This window comes from Orcinus orca, chromosome 2 (genome assembly GCF_937001465.1).
Source record: "Orcinus orca chromosome 2, mOrcOrc1.1, whole genome shotgun sequence".
Lineage (NCBI taxonomy): Eukaryota > Metazoa > Chordata > Mammalia > Artiodactyla > Delphinidae > Orcinus > Orcinus orca.
In genome coordinates, this window is record NC_064560.1 from 170940058 (window position 1) to 170965139 (window position 25082).

Here is a 25082-nt window from a genome sequence, read left to right on the forward strand (position 1 = left end):
ATCTTTAGAAACTAGCATGTTCCACAAAGACATTTGGTCTAAGTGGTCAGTTACTCTGATTTTGAATATGAAAAATGTGGTAGGGGCTACAAACTTTCAGTTATAAGGTGAATAAGGTCTGAAGATATAAAGTATAATGTGGTGACTGTAGTTGATAACACTGTATGGTATCATTGACATTTCAGTTCAATAATTGAATTTTTTAAAAAGTTCTACTTTCAGGAAGAAAAGAGAGATAAATATGGGAAGTGATGGACTTACTACTTAACTCAGTGGAAAGTATCCTTTCACAGTGTATATACATATATCAGATCATCACACTTTACACTTTAAATATCTTACAATTTTATTTGTTGATTATACCTCGAAATTGGACAGAAAAGAAGGTGGTGGTATGATAAAAATGGAGTAATTTTTTGCTAAAAAGTTGTCTTTTAGCTCTTGTATTAGGCATTAATCCTAATTACATTGTGTAGGTATACCTTCGTATTGTTTTGAGTAGCATTGTTAATAATTTACCATATATTAAATTATATGTTTTTTAAAAGGTTTACTGTATTTTAAAATGTGATGTAATGAGTTAATGCTAAAACTCATAAAGTAGAGCGTCAACCTTAGACTCTATTATGAAATTCATTGAGCAAATGTTTTTCATTATGGAGAATCTTGAGTTAGTCCTATTTTTGGAATGTTTCTTCTGTAGGGTATCTGGTGTCTTTTTGATAAATTTAAACTATTTCCCGACAGATTTTCAAGGTAAACTCAATTGACAAATTTCAAAATGCTATTTAGAGCTGAGTCTGTTTCTTGGACCAGTCTCTGTGTGGTTAATGGATGATTTCAGACAGTGTTGGAGAGAAATATTAATAACATCAAAGATCACTTGTCACCTTGACAGAAATATGAATTTTGAGAGAAGTGTAGGGATTCATTTTCTGGCGATGCAGTTTCTTACTTGGGCAACAGCACCAGTGTCCTCTCTGGTCCCTCAAGACAGAGATTTCAGTTGACTTTGGTTCCATTTTTCTCAGTTACCCCATCTGATTGCTTTGCATGTGTTGTCAGTGTTCTGTCTTAAGTCTCTCTTAAATTCCTTCCTTTCTCGCTTCCCACTCTCCTAGTTCAGGTCCCAGGCATCTCTCACCTAGAAAATAGCAACAACTTTGGTAGTAGCATGTCTGTCCTCTTGCAGGCTCTCTTCCACAGCACTGTTGGAATTTTTTTTGGGGGGAAATAAAAAATATATATATGTATATATATATATATGCGTGTGTGTTTGCCCACATATATACGTGCACATTTGGTTCTGGTGATGACAGTCTCCAGTAAACCTTTGGTAGTTTCTCACTGCCTCTAGGGTAATCTTAAGCTCTGTAGCATGGTGTTTAAAAACTTTGTGGAATGCTTCTAGCCTTCCATCACAAACCCCTCAGTCCTCCTGCCCTTTCCAGTTGGTTCCAGCGAATAAGCTACTTTCTTTGCAATTTGTCATCATTGGTGCTTTGTGGCATTATTTGCCAGGTGTGGTACTCAGACTTTCTTTGATCTAGGCGGCCTTTTAAATGTATAAGCCACTGTTTTGTCTTGTCTGAACATCTCATGTAAGTGAATGTTGAGTCAGTTCTGCTGTCTAAGGTAGCAAAGTTTGTTTTCTGCTTTACAAGGTGTGAAAAAGTCCCACATATTTTTTTTCTTGAAAGGATTTTGGCCTAAATGGAATTAAACAACTAAAATTTAATTGCAGTTCTTCAGACTAATTTGTTGAAGGTTATTATTTTCCAATTTAGGCAGTATTTGAAAATTCGGAACTATTTTTGTACGTAAAAGTAAGTTTTCAAATTCATCATTAGAATTGTAGCCTTCTCTTTTGCTGTGATAAGTACTCATTTATTTGTAACTATGCGAGGTGATGGTTGGTAACTAAACTTATTGTGGTAATCATTTCATAATATATAGATACATCAAATCATTATGTTGTATACCTTAAACTTATACAATATTATATGTCAACTATATTTCAATAAAACTGGAGGGGGACTCCCCCCCACACACACACTCACTGTGCCAGCCTACCTCTCCCTGTACAACGAACACCATCACAAAGCTTCATAAGCCATTAACACTACCATAGGTTAAAAAAATAGTCATTTATGTTTCAGCTGCCTGATAGAATTACAAGTCCTCCAAGTTTCATCTGAATGCTTCTCTGTATTTAAAAGTAAACGTCCACAGCACAACAGTAACTCTGAATGACATACCGTGTGCTGATAACTAGCACAGTTAGAATGATGAGATTCCATGGCCATCTCTGTAATCACGTGATGATTGATCCCACACAAGTTCACAGGTGCCAGAAACGATGTTGAAGTAGGCAACATGCAGGATGAGGCCAAAGCTAGAAGACAGCCACTGAGTGGGTAGTAAAGCCAGTTCATCTCCTGTGGCTCTCAGGGAAAATTTCCATGCAACCTTTAGAGTTTAAGTGTTTCTTTGTGTGTTTGATATTTAAAATGTCTTTCCATGGTTTATACTTTCCGTTTACTTAAACACCACATGCATGGCAGCCTTTTCTGTCCTTATTCTGTTTTCTCCCCCTAATTGCTTTTCCTCTGCTTCTTGTTTGCCCATTGGAAACTTATTTGTTATTCTTGCCATTAAGTTGACCTTCTGACCTTTATGTTCTTTTGCCATCTTTAAAGTTGTACCTACCAACACTTCGGTCTGTGTTATTGCTGTTTTTACATATCCTCCCCCATGAGTTAGGTTGTAAACTTTTTGAAAGGAAAGTCTGTGCCGCTGTGATCTTTGGAACACTACAGCTTTTTGCAAATTGATGTGGAAGAAGCGTTTGAATTGAAGTAAATACTTGTTTTAATAAAGGAAATAATTACATCTCAATTAAGATCTGACTTGCTTGGCTGGTGGGTGAGGTTACAGATGGACCCCCATTTTAGCTGAGACTGTGGCAAGTGTAACGCTCGTTTTTGAGAACAAGGAAACAATTTGAAATGTTCTTTAGGTCTAACCACTCCTTGATGCTCATAACAAGTTCCTTGATGTGTGTTCAAGTCCTGCTCAGCTATGAACTGCTTTTCTAGTTTGTTTCATTATTGACTGAGTGTTTCTTAAATTCTAGTGGAGGGAAGAGGGTGGCAGTTGGTTATCTCGTTGCCTTATGCACCCCCTCTGTTTCCTGAATATGACAGCAGTTTCTACGTAGTGCCTTTGCCCATGGAGTCAGAAGCTCCATACAAATGTGGATTCTGGTTCTTTCAAGTTGAGAGGAAAGTTAAAAACTCACTTTCTAAAGATCTGTTTAGTTTTTTTCAGGTCACAAGTTTGCCCTTAATAGAGATCTTCTTGTCACTTTAATACCAAAAGTGACTTTTCTGGTGTAGGTGGCACAATTTGTAAGGTGTCTTGAGCCAGTGCTTTCCCGTGGGGGATTAGGACTGTCTGTTCTGGAAAAGTGCATTGTGAGAAGTAAACTTATTTTTTTTCATTTTAGAAATGGATTCAGTACATACACACAGAACTTCCCAGGTGCTTTATGACTATTCTGACATCGTTACATAAAGAATTTTAAATTTTTTTTACCTATTTACTTTTAATTGATTTTTTATTGAAGTATAATTGATTTACAATGCTGTGTTAGTTTCAAGTATACAGCAAAGTGATTCAGTTATACATATATATATTCTTTTTTAGATTCTTTTCCCATATAGGTTATTACAATACACCGAGTGTAGTTCCCTGTGCTCTACAGTAGGGCCTTGTTGTAAGAATTTTTAATTTTTTAATTCTGTCACATGGCAGTTTTTCTGAACTCATGCTTTGCAAAGGAGCAAACTAAATATTGGGGAATGTTTGGTATTCATGTCAAAAATGGCTTCCACAGGGGTGTAAAATGCCACAGGTTGGGCTGGAGGGATGTAGATATGGTGTGTGTGTGTTTTTATCAATATAGGAGTGCTGAGAGGAGTGAGAGTTGTGTTGATCTACACAAACGTTATTACTTTTTTAACTTAAAAATATTTCAGATGGACTGGAAAAGGTAGGGACTTATATGTAATACCTTCCAGCTTCACCAGGTCTTAACATTTTGCCATATTTGTTTTAGATCGTAAAACATTTTGGAAAAAGTTGAAGCTCTGCTTTTCTCCCTCCTGATCCCATGGTGTTTTTTTCTATTGGAATGCATTTTATTTGATGGCTTTGAAGACAGATTACATAGTGAGTAGTTGAATGGTGGTTTCCTGTAGGGAAATGAAGTTTATGCACCTCCCATTTTCAGGTTATGTAACAGTGCTTCTGAAGAGGTGGTGTGAACCTGACATAGGGTCATTGAACAAGATGAGAAATGTATATATTTTGAAAAGTAAACTTGGTTGAATGTGGGCATTCACATTCCAATTAGTTGTTTGGCTTAAACAACGTTCCAGAGCCACTAAGTAGTTTCTTCAAATTAACTGTTAATCTGTTAAAATGTCTGGACAATCACCAAAACTGACTGTTTTCCATGAAGACTTTGTACCGTGGTTTCCAAGGGTGTTTTCCTAGAATTGAATTCACTTTTGTTGGTTTTGGTAATTTTCCTCTAAGCATTTCCTTCAAGTTACGGAATTCTGACTACCTCTCTATTTTACTTACTTTTTTTTTTTCCTTTGGTTAAGTATAATACAAAAACCAAAAGGCTATTTATTTTTCCTTAGTGCTACCAAGTTTCTCTGTGCTTTTAATGCGGTGCCATATTTTTCATTGTTGTTCACCTTTTGTTCAACTCTGAGCATCTGTTAAACTTGTATTGTGTTTTATAATCTAAATTTAGTTTTGATAGGTTCCAGAGAACAGGGGGAAGAACGTCTGTACTAAAATGTAGTTTTTTGGTGTGTGCTCTACTTTTTGTAAGTTATATATCATAATTAAGGAAAAACAGAAATTGAGAAGATTCACTAGCGATCCTATCACTCATAAATTTTTTTACCATATATTTTCCAAAAAATTTATAAAATACATATTTTAACATAGGCTATAGTTTATAATGTGCATTTTTGTGTAATATTATGAACAATAAACTAGTAATGTATAAATAATTCCTAAATTACAATTATCTTATATACTCTAAGGTGGAGGTTGTATAATACAGTGGTAGAAACACAGGCTTTGTATCAAATAGACTTGGGTTTGGATTCTTGCTTGTCTGATTACTCAGTTTGTAGCTTGACCTTGGCCAAGGGACTTTATCTTGGGTAAGATTTAAAACTTCACTGATTCCTACGTGTACTCCTTTGTACAATGGGGATAATAATACCCAGCTCCCTGGATTGTTATATTGATTACATGAGATAGAGAATATAATGTGCCTGGTGTATTGTAGGTACTCAGATAGTAACTATCATTATTTTTTATAAGGGAGATTACTTAATCGAAAGACAAGATTAGACACTGGCTATTTAAAGCAGTATCAAGGAAGAAGTTTCTAGATACCTATATTGTATTTGTATTTACTATTGTAAAAGTGTGGTTAATGAGGCTTGTGTGAATAGTTTGGTAACTGCTCCTGTCCCCTTCCTCCCAGATTTGGAATAGGTAGCCATCTTTAAAATACATAATATGTATGGAGGCATTTTTTGAGAGACCTTCACATGGTAATGAAAAGCTACTGAATATAATTGTGTGTGTGTGTGTGTGTGTGTGTGTGTGTGTGTGTCTGTCTGTATGTATAGATGCATGTGTCTCTATTTTAATGTTTCTCATATGTACGTTGTGGATCATCTGTCTCTATCCCTCTTAACCTGGATGTCTTTCTTAGCTCCAAAGAGCCTTCCCATGTACTTCTCTCCCCCATTTCCGTACTTTCTTCTTCTTTTTTTAAAAAATTTTATTTATTTATTTATTTTGGCTGCGTTAGGTCTTTGTTGCTGCGCGTGGGCTTTCTCTAGTTGTGGTGAGCGGGGGCTACTCTTCGTTGTGGTGCGCAGGCTTCTCATTGTGGTGGCTTCTCTTGTTGCAGAGCACAGGCTCTAGGCATGCAGACTTTAGTAGTTGCAGCACGCGGGCTCAGTAGTTGTGGCATCTGGGCTCTAGAGTGCAGGCTTAGTAGTTGTGGCTCACGGGCTTAGTTGCTCTGCAGCACGTGGGATCTTCCCGGACCAGGGCTCGAACCCGTGTTCCCTGCATTGGCGGGCGGATTCCTAACCACTGCACCATGAGGGAAGTCTCTCATATTTTCTTCCTGATTTTAACTTCGTGCTAACATGAATTAGCACCAATTCGTGTTATTCCTCCTGTTTACCAGCACTATGTACCTGTTGTTAGTTATTTATGTATAGGCATATTGAATTTGAAAAGTGTTATCTAAAAGGAATCTTAGTCATATGGTTCTCACATTCCACTTTACCTCTTTTCTTTTTTTTTTTTTTTTTTTTTTGGCGCGGTACGCGGGCCTCTCACTGTTGTGGCCTCTCCCATTGCGGCCATGGCTCACGGGCCCAGCCGCTCCGCGGCATGTGGGATCTTCCCGGACCGGGGCACGAACCCGTGTCCCCCGCATCGGCAGGCGGGCTTTCAACCACTGTGCCACCAGGGAAACCCCAGCAATACCCTTTTTAATTAATTTCGAGTAATTTTATTGTGAGGTCATAGAAGATGAGTTTATTGGTGAACTCACGCCAGCTGTGGGGTGTGTCTGCCTTGACTGTCCCTGTTTGCAGTCAAGTTGCTCGTCCTCTGCTCACACGTCAGCATTTTCTCCTGTTGGCCACCTGGTGCGATGACTCTGAAGCTGCTCTTTTTAATCTAAGATGAAGCTTACTTTCCCTTCATTTTACACCCACACCCACACCCACACCCACACCCACACCCACACCCACACCCACACCCACACCCACACCCACACACACCATGTTGCAGTGAAGAGACTGTGTTTGGTTTCACATGAAGTCAGTTAAAGGAGACAAAATTAATAAATTCCTAACTTTGTCAGAAGGCTAAAACTTCCTGTTTTGGAGATTGGCATTCAGGGATGTAAATATAGTCTAAAATTTTTCTAAATTGGCATTTGAATGGCTTGCTTAAAAATCACTTAAGCTCATTGCAGCACTGTTTACAATAGCCAAGACATGGAAGCAACCTACGTGTCTATCAACAGATGAATGGGTAAAGATGGACATATATACAATGGAATATTACTCAGCCATAAAAAAGAATGAAATCACGCCCATTTGCAGCAACATGGATAGAGCTAGAGATTGTCATACTGAGTGAAGTAAGTCAGACAGAGAAAGACAGATATCATATGATATCACTTATATGTGGAATCTGAAAAAAATAATACAAATGAACTTACATACAAAACAGAAATAGACCCACAGACATAGAAAACAAACTTATGGTTACCAAAGGGGAAAGAGGGGAGGGATAAAGTTGGAGGTTGGGATTAACATATACACACTATTATATATAAAATAGATAACCAGCAAGGACCTACTGTATAGCCCAGGGAATTATACTTAATATTTTACAATAACCTATAAGGGAAAATAATCTGAAAAAGAATATATATATATATATATATCACTTAAGTAACCAAAAAAACATGATATTCTGGGATCCGGGGCAGATAAAGGTGACTCACCTTTTATCTGAAAGTTTTTAAGCTATGTCCATAGGGTATTCGAAGGGGAAAAATGACTCCCCTTCAAGTTTATTAAACAAAACGTTTTCTAATTTCATTTTAAGTTATACATTTTTATTATAAATTCCCATAATAAGGTCAGCCTCATAGTAGGGGCCTAGTATATTCTTGTTGAATGAATAACTATCTCATGACTGTTAACTATCAATTTGTTACTTGTTTTAAATTATATTTAGCATTGCAAGGGCTTCCAAGTAGATTCCACTATTTGATCCTCACATAATCTTGTGAGTTAGGCAGGAGAGGGATTTTCTTCATTTTACAGGGAGCTTAGTAGAGCTGCTCACGTATTACCAAAAGATGACTCCAGGGTTTGACTTTAGGACTTCAGCTTCTTATTCCATCCTTTGGTGCAGTGCTCTGCTGTTTTCCCATATTGACCTGGAAATATTTCAGTACTTCATATTGTAATAGTTGTTCATTTATTCAGCAGAATTTTATTGAGGGCATGATTTTAAGTTCTAGGCCTTTGTGGCTGAATGTAAAGACAAGGTTTCTACTCTCAAAAGGAAGACTGTCAGTAAATAAACAATAATAATGATTAGCACATAGTAGGTGCTCAATAAATGGTTACTGAGTGAGTGAATGAGTGATCAAAGTGATAAAAAGGAAATGAGGGCTTCCCTGGTGGCGCAGTGATTAAGAATCTGTCTGCCAACGCAGGGGACATGGGTTTGAGCCCTAGTCCAGGAAGATCCCACATGCCATGGAGCAGCTAAGCCCGTGCACCACAACTACTGAGCCTGCGCTCTAGAGCCCGCAAGCCACAACTACTGAAGCCCGTATGCCACAGCTACTGAAGCCCGCCCACCTTGAGCCCGTGCTCCACAGCAAGAGAAGTCACTGCAGTGAGAAGCCCGCATACCGCAACGAAGAGTAGCACTTGCTCAACCGCGTCTAGAGAAAGCCCGTGCGCAGCAGCAAAGACCCAATGTGCAACCAAAAAAAAAAAAAAGCCTTTAAAGTTATTAAAAACAAAAAAAGTAAGTGAACAGTGAGTGTGGGGTTGTAAATGGATAGATTGATGAAGGAAGGTCTTCCTGAGGAAGTGACATCTAAGCCAGGGAAAGAGCATTTCAGATAAAAGGACCAGTACAGGCAAATGCCCTGAGGCAGCAAAGAGCTTGGCTTATTTAAGAGGACACCAAAGGTGGCCAGTGGAGCTAGAGCATAGTAAGCTGGGGAGACAGGGGGTTCCACATGAAATTGAAGAGGAAGGGATCAATTTTTTAGGGCCTTGTAGACCATGTTGAGAAATTTGACTTTCATTCTAGTGTTGAAAGAGTTTTTCCACGTGTCTTAAGTTTCTGCACTGTCTACCTTTGTTCTGGACTGCCTTTTCAAGGATGATTTGTATGGTCAGCAGCCTTGGAAGATAGAGTGTCTCCCTCCAGAGCAAAGATCAGGCATACTATTGTCTAGTGTAATAAAGACAGTGTCTCCTGGGGAAAAGGTCAGACGGGCTTACTGCCCATTGTAGAAGACTTGGGTTCATTAAGCTCAGGGTTCCTCTCCTGTTACACAACCCACTGCTGTGCAGGTGTCATCTGGCCTTCTTTGTGTTACCTCATGGGAATTGGGACTGAAGGGACTGGTACCAAAAGTGCTGATACTCTGGTTGTTGCTATTGCTATGAGTAATGAAGTCCTTTGTCTTTGACCCAAGAGTCTCATGTCTTCTGCCAGTATCCATACAACTGTGGCAGCTAACTTGTTAGTGTGAAATTAGGGTAAAATCGTACATCCTTCACATTCTTGGCATCTCAGTACATGGAAAGCATTGGGGGATTTTCAGCAGGGGGATAATATATACTTTAGCCTTTTAAAAAGTCAGTGTGGGGCTTCCCTGGTGGCGCAGTGGTTGAGAGTCCGCCTGCCAATGCAGGGGACGCGGGTTCGTGTCCCGGTCCGGTAGGATCCCACATGCCGCGGAGCTGCTGGGCCTGTGAGCCATGGCCGCTGAGCCTGTGCGTCCGTAGACTGTGCTCTGCAACAGGAGAGGCCACAACAGTGAGAGGCCCGCGTATCGCAAAAAAAAAAAAAAAAAAGTCAGTGTGACCACTCTGAAAATTGATCAGGGGTAGAAAGATGAATGAGGAATGTGGGTCAGCTGTCTAGTTGAGAGATAACAGTGGCTGAGACCAGTGTGGTGACTGTGGAGGTGGGGAGGCGTGAGAAATTCAAGGTGGTCTTCAGGAGGTGGAAGTTATAGATCTCAACAGGGTGGATACGGGCTGTGAAAGAAAGGAATGGAGAATGAATCCCAGGTTTTTGGTTTGAGCAAATGAATAGATAGAGATGGAGAAGCCTTACGATGATAATAAGCCTGTAAAAGGACTTTTTTCTCTTGTCATCACCACTTTAGCCTTTTTCCAGTCAGTTTATTTGCTTGACTCTCTCTCTCTGTGTAGAACTTTTATGCTTAGAATTACAGGGAAAGGGAGAATAAGAAGTAGTTTGTACAATTCGGGATCAAAGAACCACTGGTATGTACTTTTCTGGGAAGAACATTTTTCCTGTGTCTTCACGAATTGTCAAGTCCATTAATGTTGAGAAATGCAGCTCCTGCAGTCCCTTGATGAGTGGGTTGTCTCAATAACAATAAATTAGATTAGCTTGGGAGGATTTATTTTTCAAATAGCCATATTGATTTTTACCCAAAGTTCATTATCTGGGAATTTACAATGAAACACTTTAATGTGTTTCCAGGTTTTCTCTTTTTTTGACGGTAAAGAAATACATTTTTTCTTATGTATGTTTCAGTTTTTAAATTTCCTTTAAAGCTGGGCTATTCTCCCTTAATTCTCAAGGATAATTACTGCTCATCTTGTGATCACGTAAACTTAATAAAGTGGGATGAAAGAAACAAGTGCCTATGGACTAATTTATTCAGTTTGTCATCCTCACTGAGAGATTCCTCAGGATAACTTCTTGTCTCTGTAATGCCTGATGCTGATTTCAACAGCACCTGATTGCTTTTCATAAAGAAAGTAACTAAAAAGCTTAAAAAAAAAAAGACTTGGCCCTGAAGAGTTCTTTTAAATGCCTTCCCTTTTTTATCTAGTGAGATTTATTTTTTTGTGTGTGCTTTTTGTGTGCTTATTGTATTTACAGGATGATTTTACGTTTCTTAACCTTTATATATTGTAGACGATTTTAGGCTACAATATAAAGCTTGAGTGCGTTTTGATTTATCTTTGCACCATCTTGCACATGTCCTTTTATTTCATTTGTTCTGTAGCATTTTCTTTAGTCTCTCGCCTAGGTCTAGATTTTTCCTCTTCAGAAAGAGAAGGTTGATAGAGAGGGAAGATAGAGCTTCGTGAATTTGCGGGGAAGGGTTTGGGAGAGAGGCTAGGCTTACAATTATTTCTGATTCAGTTTATACTCTGCTCCCTGGAAATCAACAATGGAAAAACTTACTCCATTTTTAAGATTAATTTAGAAAGCATGAACTGAGATGGCTAAATCATTAGTGCAGATCATGAGACTTTACCAGGTGGTGTGAGTTGTTATTAATCACTTCAGTAGACTGGAGATTTTTCTACCAGAAATGCAGTTAGAATGTGTTTATTTCTGAGTCTTTGAGAAGATAAATATACTATCTTTTTGCTTTTTTTTTTCCTTTTGTTTTCTTTTTACAGAGATCCATCTTTTGGGGTTTTAGCAGTTTTAAACCCCCTCAGGTGGTTGAGTGGTATCTAAGCTTCCCGGGATGTCCCAGTCTTTCCTTTGGAGTAGTATTGTTGTTCTGCCTTCCTATCTCATTGTATAAATTCTTCAAAAGGGCCCGACATTGTGTCACTGATTTCATGTTTCAAGCTGTGCACTAAGTCATGTACAGATGCACCATATTTAGGCTGTGGTTGGAATTTCATGAATGGGTTGCTGGTCTTCTCTCCCTCGTCCCCTGATTTCAAAACAAAACCAAGAAACAATTAGTAGGATTTTACCAGGGCCCTCTAAAGAGAGATCTTATTAGTGACTGAATTGAACTAGAATTTGTAGCCTATGGAATGTGGTAGAAACTGTCCCTAAAGGATTGTGTCCCTGCCTTCAGAAAGATTTTTACCCCCCTGGTTTTGGCCTAGACTCTCCCATACCCTGAAAACCATTCTGGAAATGATTCAGGGGCACAGAAGGAGTCTTATCCTCAGAATCGTAACTTCACTTCTCCTTCTTTGCTCTGTTGGAGGAATAGTAGAGGGCACAGTAGAAAGAGGATTTGAGTCAGACCTGGATTTGCATCTGAGCTCTTGTTTATTAGTTGCGTGACCACAGGCAGCATACTTAACCTCTTTAAGCCTCAAATCGCAAATGTAAAATTGAGACCGTGCTAGACTTTGTGGTTTGGTGAAGCACTGTTGTGTCTGTTAAGGAACTGGTGCTCAGCACATGTAGGTTCTCACTAAGAACCGGAACAGAGTCAGGACTTGAACTTGCTGTGTGTTCCTCTAGGATCCCACCCTCCTGCCTCCCTCTGGAGGGGAGAGCTGTCCTGAATTTTATGTTCAGCACTCCCTTGCTTTTTAAAATGAGTGTATCTGTAGACAATACGGCAGTCCCCCCTTATCCGAGGTTTCTCTTTTTGTGGTTTCAGTTACCTGTGATCAGCTGTGGGCTGAAAATATTAAATGGAAAATTCCAGAAATAACCAATTCATAAGTTTTAAATCGTGCGCTGTTTTGAGTAATGTGATGAAATGTCACACCATCCCAGGCCGTCCCTCCCCTGATGTGAACCATCCCTTTGTCCAGTGTATCCCTGCTGGTTAGTCACTTTGTAGCCGGCTCAGTTTATCAGATTGACTGTTGTGGAATCGCACTGCTTGTGTTAAAGGGATCCTTATTTTACTTAATAATGGCCCCAAAGCACAAGCATAGTGATGCTGGCAATTCACATGTGCCAAAGAGAAGCCGCAAAGTGCTTCCTTAAGTGAAAAGGTGAAAGTTCTTGATGTAATAAGGAAAGAAAAAAAAATCATATGCTGTTGGTAAGGTAAGACTGAATCTTCTACCCATGAAATTGTGAAGAAGGAAAAAGAAATTTGTGCTAGTTTGCTGCCACATATCAGGCCGCAAAAGTTATGGCCACAGTGTGTGGTAAGTGCTTAGTTAAAACAGAAAAGGCATTAAATTTGTACAATAAGTTATTTTGAAAGAGACTGCATTCACATAACTTTTATTACAGCGTATTGTTGTAATTGTTCTGTTTTATTATTACTGTTGTTAATCGCTTACTGTGCCTAATTTATAAATTAAACTTTATCATGTGTGCGTGCATGACATGTAATGTATGCATAGGAAAAAACATGGTATGTATAGGCATACCTCATTTTATTACACTTCGCTTTATTGTGCTTCGCAGATACTGTATTTTTTACAAATTGAAGGTTTGTGGCAACCCCGTGTCAGGCATTTGCTCACTTCGTGTCTCTGTGTCACATTTTGGTAATCCTCAAAATATTTCAAGCCCTCCACCAGCAAAAAGATTATGATTCCCTGAAGGCTTAGATGATGATTAGCATTCTCTAGCGATATTTTTAAATTAAGATATGTATCTTGTTTTTTTAGACAAAATGGTATTGCACACTTTGTAGACTACAGTATAGTGTAAACATGACTTTTATACGCAGTGGGAAACCAAGATTTGTGTGACTTGCTCTATTGCGATATTTGCTTTACTGCAGTGGTCTGGAACTGAACCTGCAGCATCTCCGAGATGTACCTGTTATAGGAGTCAACATTATCTGTGGCTTCAGGCGTCCACTGGGGGGCTCGGAACGTGTCCTTTGAGAATAGGAGGGACTACTGTGTGTTTTTAGCTTTGCCTATTTGGGCCCCGTAAAAATGACATCCTGTTATATGTAGTCTCTAATAAGAGTGCTTCATCACTGCCAGGGAGTGTAGAACTCTTGGTTCGCCACTTGGCCTTTGCTGATGGTCATGGATGTGGGGTTGCAGTTTTTTCTGTGGTGTTTGGTGTAGAGTGGTTTTTACCTAAGACGTTTTTGTCTATCTAGGCTTCCCCGTTACTGATCCTTTAGAGCAGGCTGTTTCTGATACTGGGTCAGAGGTAAGGACAGCATTGCGTGACACGGGGGTGGGGATGAATCCAGTAAGGAAATAGAGGTTAATGGGAACTAGATATACCACTCTTATAGGAAGGGAAAGGGAAAAACTAGAATGAATCTTGCAGTATTGGGCTGGAATTCAGGCTAACTATGAACTCACAGTTTTCAGTGTACGTGGATAGATACAGAAAGAAATGAAGAAGTAAGTGTGTGCATATATGTGTGTGCTTCTGTTCACCTAGATGACCTAGGAATAGTGATAATTCAGTTGCAATACGCACACCCAGATCTTGGTTTCTAAATACCATTTTCCCCCACTAAAATGGTTGAAATTATTGGACTAAAAAATTACTTTTTTAAAAAAAATCAGTGGACATAAAGTATTGGGTGAGAGTTGGTTGAGAAATAGGATATTTATATAGTCTGAAAGTATCACCTTGCAAAATACTTATTAATTACAAAGAGGAAAAGAGTCACTTTACAGTGGGGAGATCTGGCAGATACCACCCTAATCAAGTGATACAAGTTCACACTACCAGTCAGGGAAAAAAATCAAAATAGCATACTACCTGATAGGGTGCAACGAGAGGAAGGAACTTTTCTGTGGTATTCCTGCTGAAAAGTCATAACTTGAATCTAATCAACAATTAAGTATCAACAAACCCAAAGTAAAGAACATTCTATTCAATATAAAACTGGCCTGGGCTTCCCTGGTGGCGCAATGGTTTAGAGTCCACCTTCCGATGCAGGGGGCGCGGGTTCGTGCCCCGGTCCGCGAAGATCCCACATGCCGCGGAGCGGCTGGGTCTGTGAGCCATGGCCGCTGAGCCTGCGCGTCCGAGCCTGTGCTCCGCAATGGGAGAGGCCACAACGGTGAGAGGCCCGCGTACCGCAAAAACAAACAAACAAACAAAAAAACTGGTCTGAAATCTTCAAAATTGTCAAGTTCATGAAAGTCAAGGACAGTTTGAGGAGTTCTAGTTTGAAATAGACTAATGAGCTGTGAAAGGTCAGTGCCAGTGTGAGATCCTGGATTGGATCCTTTTACTAAAATGGACACTATTGGGATCATTGGAGAAAGTCAAACCTGGACACTGTTGGGACCATTAGATGACCATACTATGTCCGTGTTAATTTCTGGATGTTGATGGTCATAGTTATTGCAGTTTTGGAAGAGAATGCCCTTGTTTATAGAAATGACTCACCAAACTCTGTAGGGGTGATAGGCCGTGATGTTAGCTACTTACTCTCAAGTGGTTCAGGGAAATTATTTGTTCTAGTCTTGCAGCTCTTTTTTTTGTCTTTCTTGAGATTATTAAAGAAAACAAAAAAGACCCCTCCTGTGAGTTGACTTTTTCAAAATCATTAGCTTATGAAACCAATCATTTGAAAGGTTTAAGAGGTTTGCTTTCCCGTGCTGTCTTGTCTGGCAGCTGCCCTTCCTGTGCGGCTTCCTGTTATATCTTGATTTGTCTTTTGGTATTCTGGTTTTAAAATATTCACCATCATTTCCTTACTATATTCTTTTCCCTGCTCATTATTTATTTCCCTTCAACTATATTTTGTTTTTGTGACAAACTTCTTTCGAGGGAAAATATGATTTACAGAAATCTGACACTTTACTGTATTTCAATTCAATGATAATATTGTATTTAGTTTCAACTTACTTTGTGCTATTCTTTTCTCCTCAGTTTTCTGGTGAGCTATTTAAGCTTTCTTTCTTTTTTTTTTTTCTTTTAGCATACTGCCTCTGCGTTAGTACTGAGGGTGTTTCAGTAGGCTTTTGGTAAAAAGTATTGGGCTGGTTGATTGCTGTCTTAGAATTTAGAGTTTTCAGAAAGTATAAGCAGGGTAAGGGGAAATTGATAGAGTGGCGAATTCAATGCTATACTAATCCACAGTCTAGTCGTCTCATTACTGTGTGTATGAATGGTTAGCTCCTAAAGGTTTAGGTTAAGCGTATTAGGACCAAGCTGGCCCTAGTCTAAAAATTTGCATGGTTTGAGATGGGAGTAGGGTGTTATGGGGTTAGGGTTAATTGTCAGAGCAGCCTTCTCTTTCTGTGAACGTTAAGTGTAAGTTATCTATTTGGTAGAATCTACCCTTTCCTTTTAGTACAGAAAATCACGGGGTAAGGCCTTGAATTGCCCACCCCCCTCCTCTCTTTCATGGAACTAAAATCCATCGTAGGGCTTGTTTTCCTTAGATAGGTTAGAGGACAAACTTCTCTTTAGCAGTTACATTAATTTTTATATTTCTCAGAATGATCGAGGAAAAAAAGCTTTTAAAATCCAGAGTGGTAGTTACATTTCCCTTAGAACACTCCCACACATACAGGCTTTTCTTCAGCATTTTTTTTTTTATTTTTCTTGCTGCTTTTACAGTGTAGGTGGCCTTCTCTGGATTGCTTTTGACAGGAAATTGAGCAAGCTTTCCTTTTTGGAACAGAATATATTTTACTGCTGAGAGAGAGAGAAAAAAAGAAGTGTTTATGTTTTGAAATTTAATTATGAATTTTTATTTGAAGGCTGATTTAAATCTAGAAAAATGGAGGTGGGGCTTAAAATTCAGATTGTGCACTAATATTTCTGAACCTTCCTATTCATTTTTGGGCTTTCTTTTCTTCCTTTATTGGAGGAAGAAAGGAAGGCCCCCAAATTACTTTGCTTCGTAAAGCCACAGCCATGTATGGATATTAAGAAGTTTGTCTTTGTCGTTGTTTTTCTGCTTTTGTCTGAGGCTGCCTTCCCCGGTTGTCTTCTTTTTGTAGTGGAGGTATGTTGGGCTCTACACTGAGTTAATGGGCATCTTGAATCTAGAATGTGTGTTAGCCCTGCCTTTGGAAAAGCGTGTCATTCAGCAAAGCTTCCTAATGATAGGGCTTGTGCACAGGTCTCCAGGGCTGGGTAGAGAGCTCTAGATTGGAACCCTGCCTCTGCCGCAGATCCTACCTGGACTCCTGAACCCCCTGGTGCTTTGAGATAGGAATACCAGTCAACCTGCCAACCACCCAGGTGCTTGCTGCCTGGGATGATTGTGGGTGAGTTTGATTTGTGTAGTTTCTTTATAGCACTGGAGATTCAGGGGAAGAAATCGGACTGTAATTAGAATATAAGCCCATATGCCACATCATGGAAATGTTATCCAGTTGGAATGGAGTAATTCTGGTGGAATCTTTCTAAGTATGTTTTTAAATCATATCCTTTCTCTTGAGTTTGACATTGGCATGTTTGTTCAGTCTCTAAGTAGACTACTAGTGCAAATCAACTGTCAGGTATGTTTTGTTTATATAATTAGCTGGTTATAACTTATTAATTAAGATGAACAAAACAAAGTATATATTTCAAGTGTTCCAGGCTTCCTTACCCATTCTGTAGGTGCAATTTGTAGGCCAATCATGTGAAAACTGCAGGTTTCATCATCTGGGGTATCTGATGCTCAGAATATTCTTTTTAGGTTTCTTTTTCCCACAGATTATGGTAGGGTAGGAAAGACCTGTTGCAGGGTCTTCTGGAACTCTGTTCTGCTGTATTATGTAAGATCATAGTGCCAGGGACATGGTAGGCCCTCAGCGAGTCTCATTTTGTTTTGAAGTACCTTTATATTTCGCTGAATGAAAGATGTCCTACTATCCAAGGTGACAGACTGGGAAATTTTCCCCTTTGTCCTCACCAGGAATTGGGAATATCTGCGAGTGAAACAAAGTTCTGGTTCTTCTTACTCTTCTAAGCTTCCATTTTATATGTTTGGGAATTAACCCAGTTTGAAATAGTGTTTCATCTCAGCAAATATTAAAACTTGGTTTCTTGGAAGCCCTTTTGGACATGTATAGTCTGACTTATTTTAATATTTTTAGAAATAGGTACATGTACTGCAAATTCTAATGTTGGGCATGTATATGTATTCTTTTAACTAATAATATGCCTGCAGTCACAGGAAATGTTTTATGGTTATAGTAGAGTTTTTATATATAGCCTATCTGAAATGACCAGTGTGAGAACTGTAGAATTTCTGAATCGTCAGAATGTTTGGTTGCTTTGGAACAGGCTTTCTCAGTCTCGCTGCTATTGACATTTTGGGCTGGAGAAGTCTTTGTACTGTTCTGTACCCCTTCCTCTGTTGTGACAACCAAAAATATCTTCAGACATTGTAAGATGTCCCCCTGGGGTACAGAATTGCCCCCTGTGGAGAACCACTGGTTGGGAACAGTGGTTCCCACAGGCAGGTGATAGACCAACTACATCAAAATCACATTATTGGGGCACTTCTTACTCATATCGGTTCCTGGGTTTCTCCCCAGACTTCCTGATCAGATCATGTGGAGAGAAACGTTATCTTCCAGACTGAACAGTCAGGTTTAGGAATTTGTTGTATAAGTGGGAGTGGCTGTCGGTTGGCTTAAATTTAAGTGTGTGTTGAACTGCACACAAAGAGATTACAAATTAAAGAGGGTTTTAGAGGTAAAGTATAACATTTCACAATTATGATTTGATTTGTAGCTGTGATTTTTCCCCTTTATTACTATTTGCAGAATTTGAAAATAATCTTATACTAAAGTTCATAATTATTTTACTCCAGGTTTTGCGAGAATACCTCAAGTTGGACTCGGAAGTAAGATTTACCACCAACTTTGAAGTGGAATCAGGTGAGTTGGTAGATAAGTCACAAAGGCTTGTCGAACGCCTGTGTTCATTCCTAGAAGACCTGCCACTCACAGCAGACTTTTGATTTAGTAAATTTGGATTCTATATTTTTTCCCCACTGGTGTTTCCTCCTTTGTCGTTCTACTGCTGAGAGGCAGAAATGGGGAAGAGGGGAGACTCCTGTGCAGTTTTTAGTCATTGATTTCTGAATTCAGCATTTTCACTGTTACAGTAAATACTTCAGATATTTTTCTGGCAACTTAATAATAAAAATATTTTTGTTACATACGTCTATTTTCATTCCCTAATAATTGCATTTTAGAACATCTTCTATGTGTTTCTTAAAATGTGATGGGAGGTTGGACCCCAGCCCATGTTCTGAATAAGAGCCTTGTTAACCCTGATGCATTAATATATAATTTGGAATACCAAGTGTATCCTGAAGAATTGAGAGATGGCTGGATGATCTGATTGATTGACATTTGCTCTCGGTTACTGCTAGGTAGAGACCCAGTTCTGTCCTGTGCCTATCCCAACGTTTTAGTGGATATTTCTCAAACATTTTACTCAGTTGTCAAGTGACATTCTCATTGAACAAAATAACAGTTTAATTCGATTGAAAGAGACTTTTCTACAGGCTGAAATGCTATAATATGCTAAGCTCCTAAATTCAGATAAAAAAGTGGTTTGGGGTTATGTGAGTTTCTTTGATTTTGGTACTTTGTACTTAACCTTCTTTTCAGCCAGATGCTGAAACAAAGAGTTTGGGAATTTTTTATTGCCTGCTTTGTCAGAAGCAGAAACAGATTGCCTAAGGAGTCAGCTCTTCCGGAGAGCTGCATTCTATAAAGGACGGTCAAGGTTATCTGAGCATCTCACCTCTGTAAACCTGTGTGCAGAGCTGAGGGCTTCTTTTCAGACGCCTGCTGGGTAATTGGAGCACTGATTTCAAAGTGGCTTGCTATTTCTGACCTTCCTTGAATTTCAGTAAGAGAAATTGGGGAATGATTATCTCTGAAAATGTTTTTAAAGTACATTAGGACACTTTCCTGTTAGCATTGATTTGACCATTCCCAGAGTCATTCTTTAAAAGAGGTAGGAATCCAAGAAAGATTTTTAGATCTCTGTAATTTTTAGCCATTTGAAGAGCCTAAGTTTTTTAATTAGCAACACAACTGAAAAACTACCTTTGAGAATGCAGTACTTTGCAACCATCAAAAAATTGCTGAGTGGTGAGGCAAACAGCTTGCAGGGTTGCTCAATGTAGGTAGCTGTAGCTCAGGTACTTTGCGAAGGACGAAAAAATCGGTGCATGTTATTGAGTGCCCTCTGGTTTTCACCTCTATCTTGGAAGTTGTTTTCCAAGATTTCCTTTTTTTTTTTTCTCCTCAGTACCTGTATACTATTGAAATGTGCAACTTCAGTGCACTCCCTGTATGTCTTAAGGTATTTTTAAACGCTCTTAAATAAGGATCATCTCCTGGTTGGTACACTTGAATATGACAGTTCTTAGCAGAAGTGTTAAGTTCTAGGGTTACTATGAGGGCCAAGCCTGTTTAGCTTTTATGTTGGAGCAGCTACATCTTGTCTTTTAAATTGAGTTTAATAACCTGAACGCCTGGGCACTTAGATCACTTCTTTTAATGGTGGTAATATCTGATGATGCTGGTACAGTACATCTGTTAGGTGAGGTGGGAGAGTCTTCTCCTATGCATTCATGAACACTGGCTCCACTCGGGCAACAGAGGGGAAGGAGCCATGAATGCAACAGTTCTCCACACCTGCTGGCGGCATGACTCTTGGCTTTTCTAAATCAATTCTTCTTTCCTAACTTCTCTCTATTTAAGGACTATCCAAAACAATTCCCTTCCTTCAAAAGAAAACAAAAATCCAAAAAGACAAAAAAAAACCCATAAAGCCGAAACCCACAAAACCTTGTATTTTATATGTAGTCCTATGTGTAGCTTATTGAATGCATCATTCTTGTATTTTTTAATTTATTTATGTTTTGAGTAGTGTTGTTCTAGAATATAAAATTGAACTGAGAAAGTATACTTTTTTCCTTCCCTTAACAATTTTAAAAAATTGCTGTATTCTTTCTAAACACCCAACGAGAAACAGTGATAGTAATTGAAAATGATCTCTGACTAAATTATGTGCTTTAGCTTTAACTTGAAGACATTTGAATAATTTTCTCAAGTATATTTTTCTTTGGATTTTCCCATTCTTGTATAGACAATTAGGTACTCGTAGGTGAGTGAGATATTACTTAAATTTTTCCCTTGTTTCAGTTTGGTTATTGCATTCCAGGCTTCTGCTTTTAATGGGAGAGTAACTGAGGAAATTTTAAAAAGCTCTTCACTTCTTTTTTTTCTTGAAAATAAAATAAAAAAGAATAACACTAGTCACATTTACTTAAGACTAATAGCTTGCGGGTGTAATACACAAAAATAAAGACATCCTTTTTGTTGTTTTATGGGAAGTCCCAACCATTAGTAAGTGTAAAAAGAGAGAAAAAATATGTATGTCATTGCATTCTCCTAGACTTTTCTTGGTGTTATATGGAGTGGTAGCAAGAAACCTAATAATCATAGTGCCTTACATTGGCCATCCAGATGATAGAATGTCTATAGCAGATTCACAAATCACTTAAGAAATGGAAGCTTGGAGAACATTTTCTCCCTGGCTGACCATCCTGTAGAACTCCCTCTTATCCACTGATGCACCCTACCCCTTTTCTCATTTTTCTTACAAATTATGTCTTCCTTAAAACATGAGAGAACAGCTGTTTATATCCAATAGTTTCCTTTAAACATAGCCCAGTGACAAAGACAGTAGATTAATAACAGGAGTTTGAATATATTAACTCTTAGAAGAAAAAAGCTCAAATGTTGACCTTGAGTAGACTTGTTAGATTCTGTGCGTCAACCTGAGTTAGAGTTTCACAGTGGCACTGAGGGTACAAAAGGAGGCAACTTTTTCAGATAAATAATAGCTGAAATTTTATATTTTGTTTTTTCTAAACTTTTACTTTATATTAGAGTATAGTTGATTTACAGTGTTGTGTTAGCTTCAGGTGTACAGCAAAGTGATTCAGTTACACATATACATATATCTGTTCTTTTTCAAATTCTCTTCCCATTTAGGTTATTGCAGAATATTGAGTTCCCTGTGTTATACAGTAGGTCCTTGTTGGTTATCTATTTTAAATATGGTAGTGTGTATATGTCAATCCCAAACTCCCAAGGTATCCCTCCCCCGCACCTTTCCCCTTTGCTCACCATATATTTGTTTTCTAAGTCTGTGAGTCTGTTTGCATTTTGTAAATAAGTTCATTTGTATCATTTTTAAGATTTTTTCAGATAAATACAAGTGGAAATTTTATTAACTGAAAGTTGACTATAATGTAATATGAAAATATTAAAAATTCAGAGTAGCAAAGGGATGATTGCAGATTTTTCCTTTTATCTTTGGCCGTGACTAATTTGACTTGAATTTGGCATGCCTGGGGGTCACTTCAGCATTATTTCATTATGCTTATTTATCATTCAAAGCTTCGTCTTTGTTCTTAAAAAAAAACATTTTAACAGACTGTAGAACTGTACTGTGACCCCTGCACATTTGCTAATGCTATCATCACCTTTCTCTTTTCAGTGAGAACAACTTCTTCTCACTGAATTCTTACCTTTATCTTCTTCAGAACCTGAGAGTACAGCTGTCCCCATCAAATAGAGCGTTGCCTCTTCTAAATTCAGTCGGTGGCAAATAGAACACATGGGAATAGGAATTAAGTTGTCTTTGGAGGAGTGTCTTGTTTCTTAGTACCTGCTCATATGTGGGGGGCCCTGGATTTGTATGGCTATGATTCTTTCTAACGATACCATGTTACCCACTTTCTTGACTGTCCCATAAATTTAAAGTTTGCTGTTAGGAGTAGATTTGAACTTCTAAAGTAAGGAATCAGAAAACAGAGAAGCAATAACATGAACCGTGTTTGAGTGGGTGGAGGGCAGGGTGGGAATTATGCATCGCTCTGCCTCCCCTCCCTGCCTTGAAAACTTGGGTGGGTGGAAGCATTTTTGAACACCTGGCTTCTGGGAGCAGGTCACAGGATGGAATGAGAGGTGAAACTTGGGGAGAGCTAGCACCTGCCAGTTCTTCATGATACACTGATGTGTCTCAAAGGCCTTGGGAAACTCTTAGTGTTGGGGGTTTTGCTTTAAAACCTGAGCTTTGTTTTAATGTTTGTCAATACCTAAGAATATTTTAGATATAAAAGGAACTTGTAAATGTCTTCACTAGTATTTGAGTGGCTTTCATCAAAATCATGCAAGCAAAATTCGGGTCATATGGTGGGTGAAGTCTTATGTGTAGGGACGTCCAGTATGCCGTGTTTTGGGGGTTTTGGTACTCCTTCTCCTGGGAGGAGGGCTTTATTGTATCTTTTTGGAAAAGACTTTTTTTTTTTTTAGTTGACATGTTTGTTTATTTATTTTTGGCTGCATTGGGTCTTCGTGTGCACGGGCTTTCTCTAGTTGCAGTGAGTTGGGGCTAGTCTTTGTTGTGGTGCGTGGGCTTCTCATTGCAGTGGCTTCTCTTGTTGCGGAGCATGGGCTCTAGGTGCGTGGGCTTCAGTAGTTGTGGCGCTTGGGCTCAGTAGTTGTGGCTCATGGGCTCTAGGGCGCAGGCTCAGTAGTTGTGGTGCATGGGCCCCAGAGAGCGTTGGCTTCAGTAGTTGTGACGCACGGGCTTAGTTGCTCTGTGGCATGTGGGATCTTCCCGGACCAGGGATCGAACCCATGTCCCCTGCATTGGCAGGCAGATTCTTAACCACTGTGCCACCAGGGAAGTCCCCGGAAATGACTTTTAAGCAAGGCCCTAGGCTTGAGGAAAGCTACTGTTCACATCTGCACAGAACATGCCAGAGTTTCTAGTGAGTCTCTGAGAGGTGTGGGTGTACAGCCCTTCCAGATAACATCAGCCTTTTCAGAGCAGGGGATGTTTCTCAAACCATTGTTTGTTTCTGCACATGGCTAGCTCTGTGTTCTTCTTGTAATGGTTTCCTTAATGAAAATGGACTGATCAGTGCTCTGGAGGAGTCTTCAGTGCTAAATAATGAATGGTTGCTCAAGAACTAATAGACTTTGATTTTTTTTTTCAAGGAGTCATTAAAAAAAAAAGTCTAACTCAGTTCAGTAACTGACCCCTTTCTGCTACTGACGTTTTTTCCCCCCAGTCAATTGGAAAATAAATGGTTTGAGAAATTGTCTAGGTAACAGATTTGATGGGTATAGGGACCTCTGGGCATGTTCTAACCGTAAAGCTTTTGTAGTTACAAGCAGTAGGACATTCTACTGCTATTGCTGCTTGTTTCTTCCCTGGATCTATTAGTGGGAAAATTAATTCAATTAAGTATATAACTGTTTAACTCCAGTTATTTACAGAGCTTTTTGCTTAGCATTGACAGGGATGGAAATACAACAAAGAAATGCCCCTTATTTTTCTAAGGGGGGAAATAAGACATAATTAAAAATTGTCATACTAAGTGATCAAATGTAATTAGGCGTTCAGTGGAAGTACAAGTAAAATGTATTGAGGTGTCTGTAGAGGGGGAATTAAATCCATGGAGGTGGCATCATTGGAACTGGGCATTGAAAGACCCATCCATCCATCCATCCATCCATCCACTAAAAGAGTAACATTTGTTTCTTCAAACAACCAAAGTAATTCATATTTATTGTGTAAAATGTGGATGTTCCTAAAGGGCACAGACGTCAAAGTAAAAATTACCAAATTCCTACAAGATCACCCAGTCTCTACCACTCAGGGATAACTACCCCTACAACCATTTTCACTTTTTATTTGTGAGGTTTTTCAAACATGCACAAAAATAGAATAGCACAGCGATCCCCCATGTTCCCATCAGTCTAGCTTCAACAAGTACAGACATCTTGCCTTTCTTGTTCCATCTATCTTCTTCCTTTTTGATTGTTTAAAAAAAATTTTTTTTGAGTTTTAAAGCACAGCCCAGATATTATACCATTTAACCAAAATACTTCAGTAAGAATTTTAAACAGATAATGACTTAAAAAATAGTCACAATGTCATTACCCTTAATGAAATTAATGATTATTTAATATCATTTACTTCTAGTTTGTCCTGGTGTCCATGTTCACTTCCTTTGTCTCAAAATTGTCATTTTACAGTTTGTTGGAATCAGGATCCAAGCCTGATGAACGCATTGCGTTTGTCTCTTTCAAGACTTTCTTAATCTGTAACATTTTCCCTTCTCTCCTTTTTTTCATGTAATTTATTGTAGGAGAAATTGGGTCATTTGCTTTTCAGGATTGCTAATATTATAATAGTTTTCTTTCATTTTTGTCCTTCTACGTGACCATGTATATGTTTTAAAAACAAAATTGGGATCATACTTTGCATGCTGTTTTATAAGATATTTTTAACACAATGATATAAGGAGGACAGTTTGTTATTATTTAGTCTTCTATGATTAGTTTTTCTTTTCTGTTAAATCTTATGGCATTATAGTAACTAAAGATGAGAAGGATGCGTTTGACTGTATTTAAAGTAAATCTTACATTGATTATATGTAGTATTACAACAACGAATTGGTTATTTTTCCCCTCTCTCCCTCCCTCCTTCCCTCCCCCCGC

At 38.7% G+C, this 25082-nt stretch overlaps 1 protein-coding gene across 22 annotated transcripts in view; it reads left to right on the forward strand.

Annotated features, from left to right (window-relative positions):
* Positions 1–25082, forward strand: part of SIPA1L1 (signal induced proliferation associated 1 like 1) — a 501925-nt gene that overhangs the window by 185712 nt on the left and 291131 nt on the right. For all 22 annotated transcript variants that reach the window (XM_033435869.2, XM_033435578.2, XM_033435768.2 and 19 more), the window contains one exon: positions 18347–18413. The gene's annotated coding sequence lies outside the window, so the exon portion shown is untranslated. The remainder of the gene's footprint in view (positions 1–18346; positions 18414–25082) is intronic.